Genomic DNA, 12,721 nt, shown 5'->3' on the forward strand with positions numbered 1-12,721 from the left:
AAAACCTGGGATGGACTAAGGTGGACCGCCGTCATTGCAGCTCTCTGCTACGTCACTACACTGTCCACATGTTTCACAAATAGAGTTTGAGGAGACGTCGTCAGAGTCTGTATGTTGCTTAAATTCTCCAAAACAGTGGGCGCTAAAGATCAGCGCACGGTAGGCCATTGCATCCAATGAGCTCGAGTTGAAAAAGTATAATGCTTACAGCACCTGGTATTCCCAGGCGGTCACCCATCCAAGTACTAACCAGGCCCGACCCTGCTTAGCTTCCGAGATCAGACGAGATCGGGCGTGCCTAAGGTGGTATGGCCGTAAGCATTATAGACTTGACCATATTAGCTTTTATACAGGGGGAGGACGTAAGGAGTGAGAGCGCTGCCGTGGCCAGAGACGGGACTTGTACAGAAACAATGATTAGATCCATAATGAATGAATGAATACGTTATTCCAGACTCAGAGTTACATATTTGAACGCAATGCATTACACTGCTTGGGCGTCATCGTTTGCGTGATCTTTTGAAGAAACGTAGCGTTGCAAAACCTGGGATGGACTAAGGTGGACCGCCGTCATTGCAGCTCTCTGCTACGTCACTACACTGTCCACATGTTTCACAAATAGAGTTTGAGGAGACGTCGTCAGAGTCTGTATGTTGCTTAAATTCTCCAAAACAGTGGGCGCTAAAGATCAGCGCACGGTAGGCCATTGCATCCAATGAGCTCGAGTTGAAAAAGTATAATGCTTACAGCACCTGGTATTCCCAGGCGGTCACCCATCCAAGTACTAACCAGGCCCGACCCTGCTTAGCTTCCGAGATCAGACGAGATCGGGCGTGCCTAAGGTGGTATGGCCGTAAGCAATTATAGACTTGACCATATTAGCTTTTATACAGGGGGAGGACGTAAGGAGTGAGAGCGCTGCCGTGGCCAGAGACGGGACTTGTACAGAAACAATGATTAGATCCATAATGAATGAATGAATACGTTATTCCAGACTCAGAGTTACATATTTGAACGCAATGCATTACACTGCTTGGGCGTCATCGTTTGCGTGATCTTTTGAAGAAACGTAGCGTTGCAAAACCTGGGATGGACTAAGGTGGACCGCCGTCATTGCAGCTCTCTGCTACGTCACTACACTGTCCACATGTTTCACAAATAGAGTTTGAGGAGACGTCGTCAGAGTCTGTATGTTGCTTAAATTCTCCAAAACAGTGGGCGCTAAAGATCAGCGCACGGTAGGCCATTGCATCCAATGAGCTCGAGTTGAAAAAGTATAATGCTTACAGCACCTGGTATTCCCAGGCGGTCACCCATCCAAGTACTAACCAGGCCCGACCCTGCTTAGCTTCCGAGATCAGACGAGATCGGGCGTGCCTAATGGTGGTATGGCCGTAAGCATTTATAGACTTGACCATATTAGCTTTTATACAGGGGGAGGACGTAAGGAGTGAGAGCGCTGCCGTGGCCAGAGACGGGACTTGTACAGAAACAATGATTAGATCCATAATGAATGAATGAATACGTTATTCCAGACTCAGAGTTACATATTTGAACGCAATGCATTACACTGCTTGGGCGTCATCGTTTGCGTGATCTTTTGAAGAAACGTAGCGTTGCAAAACCTGGGATGGACTAAGGTGGACCGCCGTCATTGCAGCTCTCTGCTACGTCACTACACTGTCCACATGTTTCACAAATAGAGTTTGAGGAGACGTCGTCAGAGTCTGTATGTTGCTTAAATTCTCCAAAACAGTGGGCGCTAAAGATCAGCGCACGGTAGGCCATTGCATCCAATGAGCTCGAGTTGAAAAAGTATAATGCTTACAGCACCTGGTATTCCCAGGCGGTCACCCATCCAAGTACTAACCAGGCCCGACCCTGCTTAGCTTCCGAGATCAGACGAGATCGGGCGTGCCTAATGGTGGTATGGCCGTAAGCAATTTATAGACTTGACCATATTAGCTTTTATACAGGGGGAGGACGTAAGGAGTGAGAGCGCTGCCGTGGCCAGAGACGGGACTTGTACAGAAACAATGATTAGATCCATAATGAATGAATGAATACGTTATTCCAGACTCAGAGTTACATATTTGAACGCAATGCATTACACTGCTTGGGCGTCATCGTTTGCGTGATCTTTTGAAGAAACGTAGCGTTGCAAAACCTGGGATGGACTAAGGTGGACCGCCGTCATTGCAGCTCTCTGCTACGTCACTACACTGTCCACATGTTTCACAAATAGAGTTTGAGGAGACGTCGTCAGAGTCTGTATGTTGCTTAAATTCTCCAAAACAGTGGGCGCTAAAGATCAGCGCACGGTAGGCCATTGCATCCAATGAGCTCGAGTTGAAAAAGTATAATGCTTACAGCACCTGGTATTCCCAGGCGGTCACCCATCCAAGTACTAACCAGGCCCGACCCTGCTTAGCTTCCGAGATCAGACGAGATCGGGCGTGCCTAAGGTGGTATGGCCGTAAGCAATTATAGACTTGACCATATTAGCTTTTATACAGGGGGAGGACGTAAGGAGTGAGAGCGCTGCCGTGGCCAGAGACGGGACTTGTACAGAAACAATGATTAGATCCATAATGAATGAATGAATACGTTATTCCAGACTCAGAGTTACATATTTGAACGCAATGCATTACACTGCTTGGGCGTCATCGTTTGCGTGATCTTTTGAAGAAACGTAGCGTTGCAAAACCTGGGATGGACTAAGGTGGACCGCCGTCATTGCAGCTCTCTGCTACGTCACTACACTGTCCACATGTTTCACAAATAGAGTTTGAGGAGACGTCGTCAGAGTCTGTATGTTGCTTAAATTCTCCAAAACAGTGGGCGCTAAAGATCAGCGCACGGTAGGCCATTGCATCCAATGAGCTCGAGTTGAAAAAGTATAATGCTTACAGCACCTGGTATTCCCAGGCGGTCACCCATCCAAGTACTAACCAGGCCCGACCCTGCTTAGCTTCCGAGATCAGACGAGATCGGGCGTGCCTAAGGTGGTATGGCCGTAAGCATTTATAGACTTGACCATATTAGCTTTTATACAGGGGGAGGACGTAAGGAGTGAGAGCGCTGCCGTGGCCAGAGACGGGACTTGTACAGAAACAATGATTAGATCCATAATGAATGAATGAATACGTTATTCCAGACTCAGAGTTACATATTTGAACGCAATGCATTACACTGCTTGGGCGTCATCGTTTGCGTGATCTTTTGAAGAAACGTAGCGTTGCAAAACCTGGGATGGACTAAGGTGGACCGCCGTCATTGCAGCTCTCTGCTACGTCACTACACTGTCCACATGTTTCACAAATAGAGTTTGAGGAGACGTCGTCAGAGTCTGTATGTTGCTTAAATTCTCCAAAACAGTGGGCGCTAAAGATCAGCGCACGGTAGGCCATTGCATCCAATGAGCTCGAGTTGAAAAAGTATAATGCTTACAGCACCTGGTATTCCCAGGCGGTCACCCATCCAAGTACTAACCAGGCCCGACCCTGCTTAGCTTCCGAGATCAGACGAGATCGGGCGTGCCTAAGGTGGTATGGCCGTAAGCAATTATAGACTTGACCATATTAGCTTTTATACAGGGGGAGGACGTAAGGAGTGAGAGCGCTGCCGTGGCCAGAGACGGGACTTGTACAGAAACAATGATTAGATCCATAATGAATGAATGAATACGTTATTCCAGACTCAGAGTTACATATTTGAACGCAATGCATTACACTGCTTGGGCGTCATCGTTTGCGTGATCTTTTGAAGAAACGTAGCGTTGCAAAACCTGGGATGGACTAAGGTGGACCGCCGTCATTGCAGCTCTCTGCTACGTCACTACACTGTCCACATGTTTCACAAATAGAGTTTGAGGAGACGTCGTCAGAGTCTGTATGTTGCTTAAATTCTCCAAAACAGTGGGCGCTAAAGATCAGCGCACGGTAGGCCATTGCATCCAATGAGCTCGAGTTGAAAAAGTATAATGCTTACAGCACCTGGTATTCCCAGGCGGTCACCCATCCAAGTACTAACCAGGCCCGACCCTGCTTAGCTTCCGAGATCAGACGAGATCGGGCGTGCCTAATGGTGGTATGGCCGTAAGCATTATAGACTTGACCATATTAGCTTTTATACAGGGGGAGGACGTAAGGAGTGAGAGCGCTGCCGTGGCCAGAGACGGGACTTGTACAGAAACAATGATTAGATCCATAATGAATGAATGAATACGTTATTCCAGACTCAGAGTAACATATTTGAACGCAATGCATTACACTGCTTGGGCGTCATCGTTTGCGTGATCTTTTGAAGAAACGTAGCGTTGCAAAACCTGGGATGGACTAAGGTGGACCGCCGTCATTGCAGCTCTCTGCTACGTCACTACACTGTCCACATGTTTCACAAATAGAGTTTGAGGAGACGTCGTCAGAGTCTGTATGTTGCTTAAATTCTCCAAAACAGTGGGCGCTAAAGATCAGCGCACGGTAGGCCATTGCATCCAATGAGCTCGAGTTGAAATAGTATAATGCTTACAGCACCTGGTATTCCCAGGCGGTCACCCATCCAAGTACTAACCAGGCCCGACCCTGCTTAGCTTCCGAGATCAGACGAGATCGGGCGTGCCTAAGGTGGTATGGCCGTAAGCATATATAATCTTGACCATATTAGCTTTTATACAGGGGGAGGACGTAAGGAGTGAGAGCGCTGCCGTGGCCAGAGACGGGACTTGTACAGAAACAATGATTAGATCCATAATGAATGAATGAATACGTTATTCCAGACTCAGAGTTACATATTTGAACGCAATGCATTACACTGCTTTGGCGTCATCGTTTGCGTGATCTTTAGAAGAAACGTAGCGTTGCAAAACCTGGGATGGACTAAGGTGGACCGCCGTCATTGCAGCTCTCTGCTACGTCACTACACTGTCCACATGTTTCACAAATAGAGCTTTGAGGAGACGTCGTCAGAGTCTGTATGTTGCTTAAATTCTCCAAAACAGTGGGCGCTAAAGATCAGCGCACGGTAGGCCATTGCATCCAATGAGCTCGAGTTGAAAATAGTATAATGCTTACAGCACCTGGTATTCCCAGGCGGTCACCCATCCAAGTACTAACCAGGCCCGACCCTGCTTAGCTTCCGAGATCAGACGAGATCGGGCGTGCCTAAGTTGGTATGGCCGTAAGCATTTATAGACTTGACCATATTAGCTTTTATACAGGGGGAGGACGTAAGGAGTGAGAGCGCTGCCGTGGCCAGAGACGGGACTTGTACAGAAACAATGATTAGATCCATAATGAATGAATGAATACGTTATTCCAGACTCAGAGTTACATATTTGAACGCAATGCATTACACTGCTTGGGCGTCATCGTTTGCGTGATCTTTTGAAGAAACGTAGCGTTGCAAAACCTGGGATGGACTAAGGTGGACCGCCGTCATTGCAGCTCTCTGCTACGTCACTACACTGTCCACATGTTTCACAAATAGAGTTTGAGGAGACGTCGTCAGAGTCTGTATGTTGCTTAAATTCTCCAAAACAGTGGGCGCTAAAGATCAGCGCACGGTAGGCCATTGCATCCAATGAGCTCGAGTTGAAAAAGTATAATGCTTACAGCACCTGGTATTCCCAGGCGGTCACCCATCCAAGTACTAACCAGGCCCGACCCTGCTTAGCTTCCGAGATCAGACGAGATCGGGCGTGCCTAAGGTGGTATGGCCGTAAGCAATTATAGACTTGACCATATTAGCTTTTATACAGGGGGAGGACGTAAGGAGTGAGAGCGCTGCCGTGGCCAGAGACGGGACTTGTACAGAAACAATGATTAGATCCATAATGAATGAATGAATACGTTATTCCAGACTCAGAGTTACATATTTGAACGCAATGCATTACACTGCTTGGGCGTCATCGTTTGCGTGATCTTTTGAAGAAACGTAGCGTTGCAAAACCTGGGATGGACTAAGGTGGACCGCCGTCATTGCAGCTCTCTGCTACGTCACTACACTGTCCACATGTTTCACAAATAGAGTTTGAGGAGACGTCGTCAGAGTCTGTATGTTGCTTAAATTCTCCAAAACAGTGGGCGCTAAAGATCAGCGCACGGTAGGCCATTGCATCCAATGAGCTCGAGTTGAAATAGTATAATGCTTACAGCACCTGGTATTCCCAGGCGGTCACCCATCCAAGTACTAACCAGGCCCGACCCTGCTTAGCTTCCGAGATCAGACGAGATCGGGCGTGCCTAGGTGGTATGGCCGTAAGCAATTATAGACTTGACCATATTAGCTTTTATACAGGGGGAGGACGTAAGGAGTGAGAGCGCTGCCGTGGCCAGAGACGGGACTTGTACAGAAACAATGATTAGATCCATAATGAATGAATGAATACGTTATTCCAGACTCAGAGCTAACATATTTGAACGCAATGCATTACACTGCTTGGGCGTCATCGTTTGCGTGATCTTTTGAAGAAACGTAGCGTTGCAAAACCTGGGATGGACTAAGGTGGACCGCCGTCATTGCAGCTCTCTGCTACGTCACTACACGGTCCACATGTTTCACAAATAGAGTTTGAGGAGACGTCGTCAGAGTCTGTATGTTGCTTAAATTCTCCAAAACAGTGGGCGCTAAAGATCAGCGCACGGTAGGCCATTGCATCCAATGAGCTCGAGTTGAAAAAGTATAATGCTTACAGCACCTGGTATTCCCAGGCGGTCACCCATCCAAGTACTAACCAGGCCCGACCCTGCTTAGCTTCCGAGATCAGACGAGATCGGGCGTGCCTAATGGTGGTATGGCCGTAAGCATTTATAGACTTGACCATATTAAGCTTTTATACAGGGGGAGGACGTAAGGAGTGAGAGCGCTGCCGTGGCCAGAGACGGGACTTGTACAGAAACAATGATTAGATCCATAATGAATGAATGAATACGTTATTCCAGACTCAGAGTTACATATTTGAACGCAATGCATTACACTGCTTGGGCGTCATCGTTTGCGTGATCTTTTGAAGAAACGTAGCGTTGCAAAACCTGGGATGGACTAAGGTGGACCGCCGTCATTGCAGCTCTCTGCTACGTCACTACACTGTCCACATGTTTCACAAATAGAGTTTGAGGAGACGTCGTCAGAGTCTGTATGTTGCTTAAATTCTCCAAAACAGTGGGCGCTAAAGATCAGCGCACGGTAGGCCATTGCATCCAATGAGCTCGAGTTGAAATAGTATAATGCTTACAGCACCTGGTATTCCCAGGCGGTCACCCATCCAAGTACTAACCAGGCCCGACCCTGCTTAGCTTCCGAGATCAGACGAGATCGGGCGTGCCTAAGGTGGTATGGCCGTAAGCATTATAGACTTGACCATATTAGCTTTTATACAGGGGGAGGACGTAAGGAGTGAGAGCGCTGCCGTGGCCAGAGACGGGACTTGTACAGAAACAATGATTAGATCCATAATGAATGAATGAATACGTTATTCCAGACTCAGAGTTACATATTTGAAGGCAATGCATTACACTGCTTTGGCGTCATCGTTTGCGTGATCTTTAGAAGAAACGTAGCGTTGCAAAACCTGGGATGGACTAAGGTGGACCGCCGTCATTGCAGCTCTCTGCTACGTCACTACACTGTCCACATGTTTCACAAATAGAGTTTGAGGAGACGTCGTCAGAGTCTGTATGTTGCTTAAATTCTCCAAAACAGTGGGCGCTAAAGATCAGCGCACGGTAGGCCATTGCATCCAATGAGCTCGAGTTGAAATAGTATAATGCTTACAGCACCTGGTATTCCCAGGCGGTCACCCATCCAAGTACTAACCAGGCCCGACCCTGCTTAGCTTCCGAGATCAGACGAGATCGGGCGTGCCTAAGGTGGTATGGCCGTAAGCAATTATAGACTTGACCATATTAGCTTTTATACAGGGGGAGGACGTAAGGAGTGAGAGCGCTGCCGTGGCCAGAGACGGGACTTGTACAGAAACAATGATTAGATCCATAATGAATGAATGAATACGTTATTCCAGACTCAGAGTTACATATTTGAACGCAATGCATTACACTGCTTTGGCGTCATCGTTTGCGTGATCTTTAGAAGAAACGTAGCGTTGCAAAACCTGGGATGGACTAAGGTGGACCGCCGTCATTGCAGCTCTCTGCTACGTCACTACACTGTCCACATGTTTCACAAATAGAGTTTGAGGAGACGTCGTCAGAGTCTGTATGTTGCTTAAATTCTCCAAAACAGTCGGCGCTAAAGATCAGCGCACGGTAGGCCATTGCATCCAATGAGCTCGAGTTGAAAAAGTATAATGCTTACAGCACCTGGTATTCCCAGGCGGTCACCCATCCAAGTACTAACCAGGCCCGACCCTGCTTAGCTTCCGAGATCAGACGACTTCGGGCGTGCCTATGGTGGTATGGCCGTAAGCATTTATGGGTGATTCTCATGAAGCCAAAGTGAACATGTCCAAGTCATATTTAACAAAAACAACCTTTTATTATTATTAATTATGGACTGTTCTATAAAGAGAGTGAATGGTACTTTAGGGACAAAGATTTTTTTGTAATATCAACATTATTTTCATTAAAATTAAACAAAATATCCAAGTAAATTCTCATTACCGAAATGCGTCCGGGTCCATTTTTTTAATGATCTTTTTAATTTCCTAAAAAGTCCTTTTCGTATAAATGAAACAAAAGTATGTAATAATATGTAAAAGTGTCTATATTTAAGATAACTATGCATATTTATGGTATTTAACACACATATTTTCTTATTCAATTGAAAATTGTTGTGTCTGCACTGAATGGTCCTCATTACCGCAACGCGACTTCATCTGCCTTTAAAAACGACACTGTCACTTTAAATTTACAAGCGTTCCCATGATGCATCACTTCATACAGAAGCTTCAAAATGGACAGAAGGTCAGTTATTTTATCTTCACTCACATTATGAAATGTTTGTAAATGTTGTTGAATCTTCCTCCTGTTTCACTGTCGATTATCATTACCGATATGGGTTGATTATCTATACTTTAAATAAAAAAAAAGATTATTTGTTTTTGTTTGGTAATGACAATATAAGACTTTAACATCTAGCAAAGTCATTGTTAGCTCAGCATGTTAGCATTTCATGTTATTTGCTAACTTAGATAATAGCACCTCATTACCGTAACTCGTTTTTCTCATTACCGCGCACTTTAAAAGTGCATATCGGTAATGATAAGATGTGTTGCGGTAATGAGATATTAATATAAAATTCATAAATGAACATTCAGGAGCTTTTTTCATTAATATTTCATGACGTTCTAACAATTATTAATATTTTATTAATATTTTATTAATTAATTTTATCATTATTAACTATTCAATTACCATGTTATTACTATGTAATTACTCCGTTATTGTGTACCCTTATGTTATTTTTGTAAAGTGTTGCTGAATTGTTTCAGACAGTTAATCAGAGGACATGCATATGAGGCCATGTTTCAATGATCATGGGGAATGTTTTTTGTGATTGTTACCAAGACTGACAGAAAACCAGCGCAAGAAGGCTGCAGCAAAAGCTAGGGTCATAAAGCACAGGGAGAAATTATATGCAAATCCTCAGCTGCTGGAAGAGTACAGGAGAAAGGAGAGAGAGAGGTACATGTTAGTTACTGAGATAGGGGAATGCGTCATCACTTTAATTCTATTTCCACTCTTGTATTATGCCTACATTTACATTTTCTTCATTAAAGGAGTCAGCGATTCTGGAAAAGGCCTGTTGTCAAAAATGTTTTGTCAATCAGTGAATATCTCCTCATGTTCCACTGCTACTGTGTGTGCGCTGAAAAAAAATCCAGTGTTAAAACATAGCCCAGGCTCTGTTAACTCCATGTTGCTAGATATGGTGGGCCCCCTTTGTTTACAGAGCCTAGGCTGTGTATTAACACAAGATTATTTTTTAGAACACACACAATTCTGAAAGGTATTTGGATTTGACAAAAAGTGATTTTGTTATCAATTGTTCACCAGAATTGATGACTTCACCTTTAATAAGTAATATATATATTATTGTTGTTTACTGTTAAATAATGCTTGGCCAAGAGAAATTTTGATTGGTGACTTATAGCACAAATTATGAGGACATTAAAATCTGTGTATTGGCATCTGACTCATTGATATTTCATTTTTTATAGATATATAAAGCGTAAATCTGAGGGTTTGCTCAAATCTATCAGTGACCTGGATGCAAAAGCTGTAAAAAAGCAACAAAAGAAATGGAGAGAAAATTCTGCAAAACATTACAGAAAAAATAAGATCCTGAAAGATGTTTTAGATCTCACGCCACCCTCTGATGAGACAGATGTACAGCCTGGACCATCACGAAGGGTCTTGCATCCTATTGCAGAGAATGTTGGAAATCACTGTGCTCATGAAGCTCCATCACCATCAGACTACCCAAGAACATCAACACCAAAAAAAAGAAAACAAAAGCCTACCACTGTGTCGAAGCTAAGAGTGAAATTAAAAAAAAATAAGAAATCACTGGAAAATAAAGACAGAGAATTAGAAAGGCTGAGAAAGCAAATTAAACGAATGGAAATGAGAAGGGAAGAAAGAGGAAAACGCAATCTGCCTACAAAAGAAGTCCGTTCATCAATGAATAGGAGACAGCTGATGGGAAGTGTGGTAAGAACCTTCTTTCATCGTGATGATGTTTCCACAATAGTGAATGGAAAAGCAGGAGAGATCAGGCGAGGAGGGCAGGTGTTCAGGAGAAGGTTTCTCTGTCAAACAATAGAGAACCTTCACAAACGATTCCTTACGGAAAACCCAACAAAAAGGATTTCTCGGGCTCAGTTTTTTAAACTGCGTCCATTTTGGATCTCTAGTCCAACGCTACTGGACAGAGAAACATGCGCCTGCAAAATACATGAGAATTTCCAAAGCAAAATAAAGAAGTTACACCAACTTGGGATTCTAGGCACCTCTTCTTGCTTAGAGGTTGTTGACTCTGTGGTGTGTGAGAGAGTTAGGATTGAGTGCATGTACAGGCGATGTAGCGATTGCCAAAACAAGAAATTCTCCCCAATGTTAGACCCAAACACAAAAGACAATATTGTCCAGTGGAAGGAGTGGGTGAGCAAGTCCACTCCCTACAGTAAGAAGGGCCAAAATGGATCCACGGTTGAGACAGAGGTCAAAACAACCTCCCTAGAAAAAAGCTCTGCCTCCATTGAGAAGCTTGTGAGTATGACTCAAGATGGCCTTGATCGTTTCTGCAAACACATTTTCAATATCAAGCATCAATTTCAGGCAATTCAGTGCTTGAAGGCAAACCTACAGGAAAATGAAGCTGTAGTTCACGTAGATTACAGCGAAAATTATAACTGCAAATGGAGCAGGGAGATAAAAGAAGTCCATTTTGGAGGCTCACATAGACAAGTGACACTCCACACAGGAGTGCTCTATGTGAGTGGAGGAAGACTTGAGTCATTTGCTTCTGTGTCAGACTGTCTGAGGCATGATGCTGCAGCAACATGGGCACACCTGAGCCCAATTTTAGAGCACCTCCGCGTTCAATACCCTGCGGTCACCAAGGTCCACTTCCTGTCTGATGGGCCTACATCACAGTACAGGAATAAAACAGCTTTTTACCTGGCTTCAACTGTGCCATTCCTAAAAGGTTTCAATTATGTCACATGGAACTTTACTGAGGCCTCTCATGGCAAAGGGGCACCTGATGGTGTTGGAGGTGCTCTGAAGAACTTAGCAGATCGGATTGTGGCACGTGGGACAGATATTCCCGACATGAGAGCTCTCATTACAAATCTAAAGGAGCACTCCTCTGTAAAGATATTTGAAGTCAAAGAGGAGGAGATACTCAAAAGTGCGGAACTGGTTCCTCCCACGCTCAAACCTGTGCCTGGCACAATGACTGTGCACCAGGTAAGTCCTCTCTATGCTTTTTATTCTTTTTTTCTAAACCTGAAAGATTATCAAGATTTGTAATTATTTTTATGGTTTTTTTCTCCTCTATTCAAAGCTCATTGCAAAGAAGGCAGGCTGCATCAGGGTCAGAGAAGTCTCCTGCTTCTGCAAAAACTGGTGCGACTGCAACACTCCAAAAGATATTACATTTTCATGTAATAACAGTGAAGCAGAGAATGAGGGAGGAGCAGAAGGAAAATCGATTGAAGTTGGGACATGGGTGCTTGTGAACTACGATGGAGACCTTTTTCCAGGCATTGTTACACAGGTATGTAAGTCAAATGACAAAGCTTACATACAGTATAAAAGTAATTCATAGATTCAAATCTGAAGATAAATAAATCTTAACTAAATAGAAGGATATTTCTGTTAAGTGTAAATGTATTGTTATGTTTAAGATCAATCTGACCCTGCAGCTACCACCATTGTCCAACTGATACTTTTTCCATTTATTCCTACATAAATTAACAAAATTGTAAATATTTGAAATGTTGTTCTTTATATAAAGGCTGTTGCGGAGCAGTATGAGGTGGACACGATGTACAGGGCTGGTACAAACAGGTTCTTCATCCCAGGAGTCGAGATACCTGGGGACAAAGTGTGGTACTTGCCGGATGACATCAGGGCAGTCATCCCCGAGCCAATGCCTGCATCGTCTTCTGGTCGACATTTTTGTGTTTTACCAGAAATTTGGGCAAAGTACTCGAAAAAACCCTGATTTTTGTAAATACAAAAAAGTGTTTACAAAA

General features: G+C 44.2%; 15 non-coding genes and 1 pseudogene across 15 annotated transcripts; all 16 read right to left on the bottom strand.

Moving 5' to 3' along the window:
- Positions 1-201: 201 nt before the first annotated feature.
- Positions 202-320, bottom strand: LOC115538815 (5S ribosomal RNA). The gene has a single exon (XR_003975573.1). It is a non-coding gene; the product is annotated as a 5S ribosomal RNA (ribosomal RNA).
- Positions 321-740: 420 nt separating this feature from the next.
- LOC115538816 (5S ribosomal RNA) lies at positions 741-859 on the bottom strand. The gene has a single exon (XR_003975574.1). It is a non-coding gene; the product is annotated as a 5S ribosomal RNA (ribosomal RNA).
- Positions 860-1,280: 421 nt separating this feature from the next.
- Positions 1,281-1,400, bottom strand: LOC115538772 (5S ribosomal RNA). The gene has a single exon (XR_003975534.1). It is a non-coding gene; the product is annotated as a 5S ribosomal RNA (ribosomal RNA).
- Positions 1,401-1,821: 421 nt separating this feature from the next.
- On the bottom strand, positions 1,822-1,941 carry LOC115538773 (5S ribosomal RNA). Its single transcript, XR_003975535.1, has one exon. It is a non-coding gene; the product is annotated as a 5S ribosomal RNA (ribosomal RNA).
- A 422-nt stretch (positions 1,942-2,363) lies between these two features.
- On the bottom strand, positions 2,364-2,482 carry LOC115538817 (5S ribosomal RNA). Its single transcript, XR_003975575.1, has one exon. It is a non-coding gene; the product is annotated as a 5S ribosomal RNA (ribosomal RNA).
- A 421-nt stretch (positions 2,483-2,903) lies between these two features.
- On the bottom strand, positions 2,904-3,022 carry LOC115538819 (5S ribosomal RNA). The gene has a single exon (XR_003975576.1). It is a non-coding gene; the product is annotated as a 5S ribosomal RNA (ribosomal RNA).
- Positions 3,023-3,443: 421 nt separating this feature from the next.
- LOC115538821 (5S ribosomal RNA) lies at positions 3,444-3,562 on the bottom strand. Its single transcript, XR_003975578.1, has one exon. It is a non-coding gene; the product is annotated as a 5S ribosomal RNA (ribosomal RNA).
- Positions 3,563-3,983: 421 nt separating this feature from the next.
- LOC115538776 (5S ribosomal RNA) lies at positions 3,984-4,103 on the bottom strand. Its single transcript, XR_003975537.1, has one exon. It is a non-coding gene; the product is annotated as a 5S ribosomal RNA (ribosomal RNA).
- Positions 4,104-4,523: 420 nt separating this feature from the next.
- Positions 4,524-4,642, bottom strand: LOC115538822 (5S ribosomal RNA). The gene has a single exon (XR_003975579.1). It is a non-coding gene; the product is annotated as a 5S ribosomal RNA (ribosomal RNA).
- Positions 4,643-5,065: 423 nt separating this feature from the next.
- Positions 5,066-5,184, bottom strand: LOC115538846 (5S ribosomal RNA). The gene has a single exon (XR_003975602.1). It is a non-coding gene; the product is annotated as a 5S ribosomal RNA (ribosomal RNA).
- A 421-nt stretch (positions 5,185-5,605) lies between these two features.
- On the bottom strand, positions 5,606-5,724 carry LOC115538823 (5S ribosomal RNA). The gene has a single exon (XR_003975580.1). It is a non-coding gene; the product is annotated as a 5S ribosomal RNA (ribosomal RNA).
- A 421-nt stretch (positions 5,725-6,145) lies between these two features.
- On the bottom strand, positions 6,146-6,263 carry LOC115538849 (5S ribosomal RNA). Its single transcript, XR_003975605.1, has one exon. It is a non-coding gene; the product is annotated as a 5S ribosomal RNA (ribosomal RNA).
- Positions 6,264-6,685: 422 nt separating this feature from the next.
- Positions 6,686-6,805, bottom strand: LOC115538777 (5S ribosomal RNA). Its single transcript, XR_003975538.1, has one exon. It is a non-coding gene; the product is annotated as a 5S ribosomal RNA (ribosomal RNA).
- Positions 6,806-7,227: 422 nt separating this feature from the next.
- On the bottom strand, positions 7,228-7,346 carry LOC115538824 (5S ribosomal RNA). The gene has a single exon (XR_003975582.1). It is a non-coding gene; the product is annotated as a 5S ribosomal RNA (ribosomal RNA).
- Positions 7,347-7,766: 420 nt separating this feature from the next.
- Positions 7,767-7,885, bottom strand: LOC115538825 (5S ribosomal RNA). The gene has a single exon (XR_003975583.1). It is a non-coding gene; the product is annotated as a 5S ribosomal RNA (ribosomal RNA).
- Positions 7,886-8,306: 421 nt separating this feature from the next.
- Positions 8,307-8,425, bottom strand: LOC115538788 (uncharacterized; annotated as a pseudogene).
- Between the last annotated feature and the right edge of the window lie 4,296 nt (positions 8,426-12,721).

This window comes from Gadus morhua, unplaced genomic scaffold (genome assembly GCF_902167405.1).
Source record: "Gadus morhua unplaced genomic scaffold, gadMor3.0, whole genome shotgun sequence".
NCBI lineage: Eukaryota > Metazoa > Chordata > Actinopteri > Gadiformes > Gadidae > Gadus > Gadus morhua.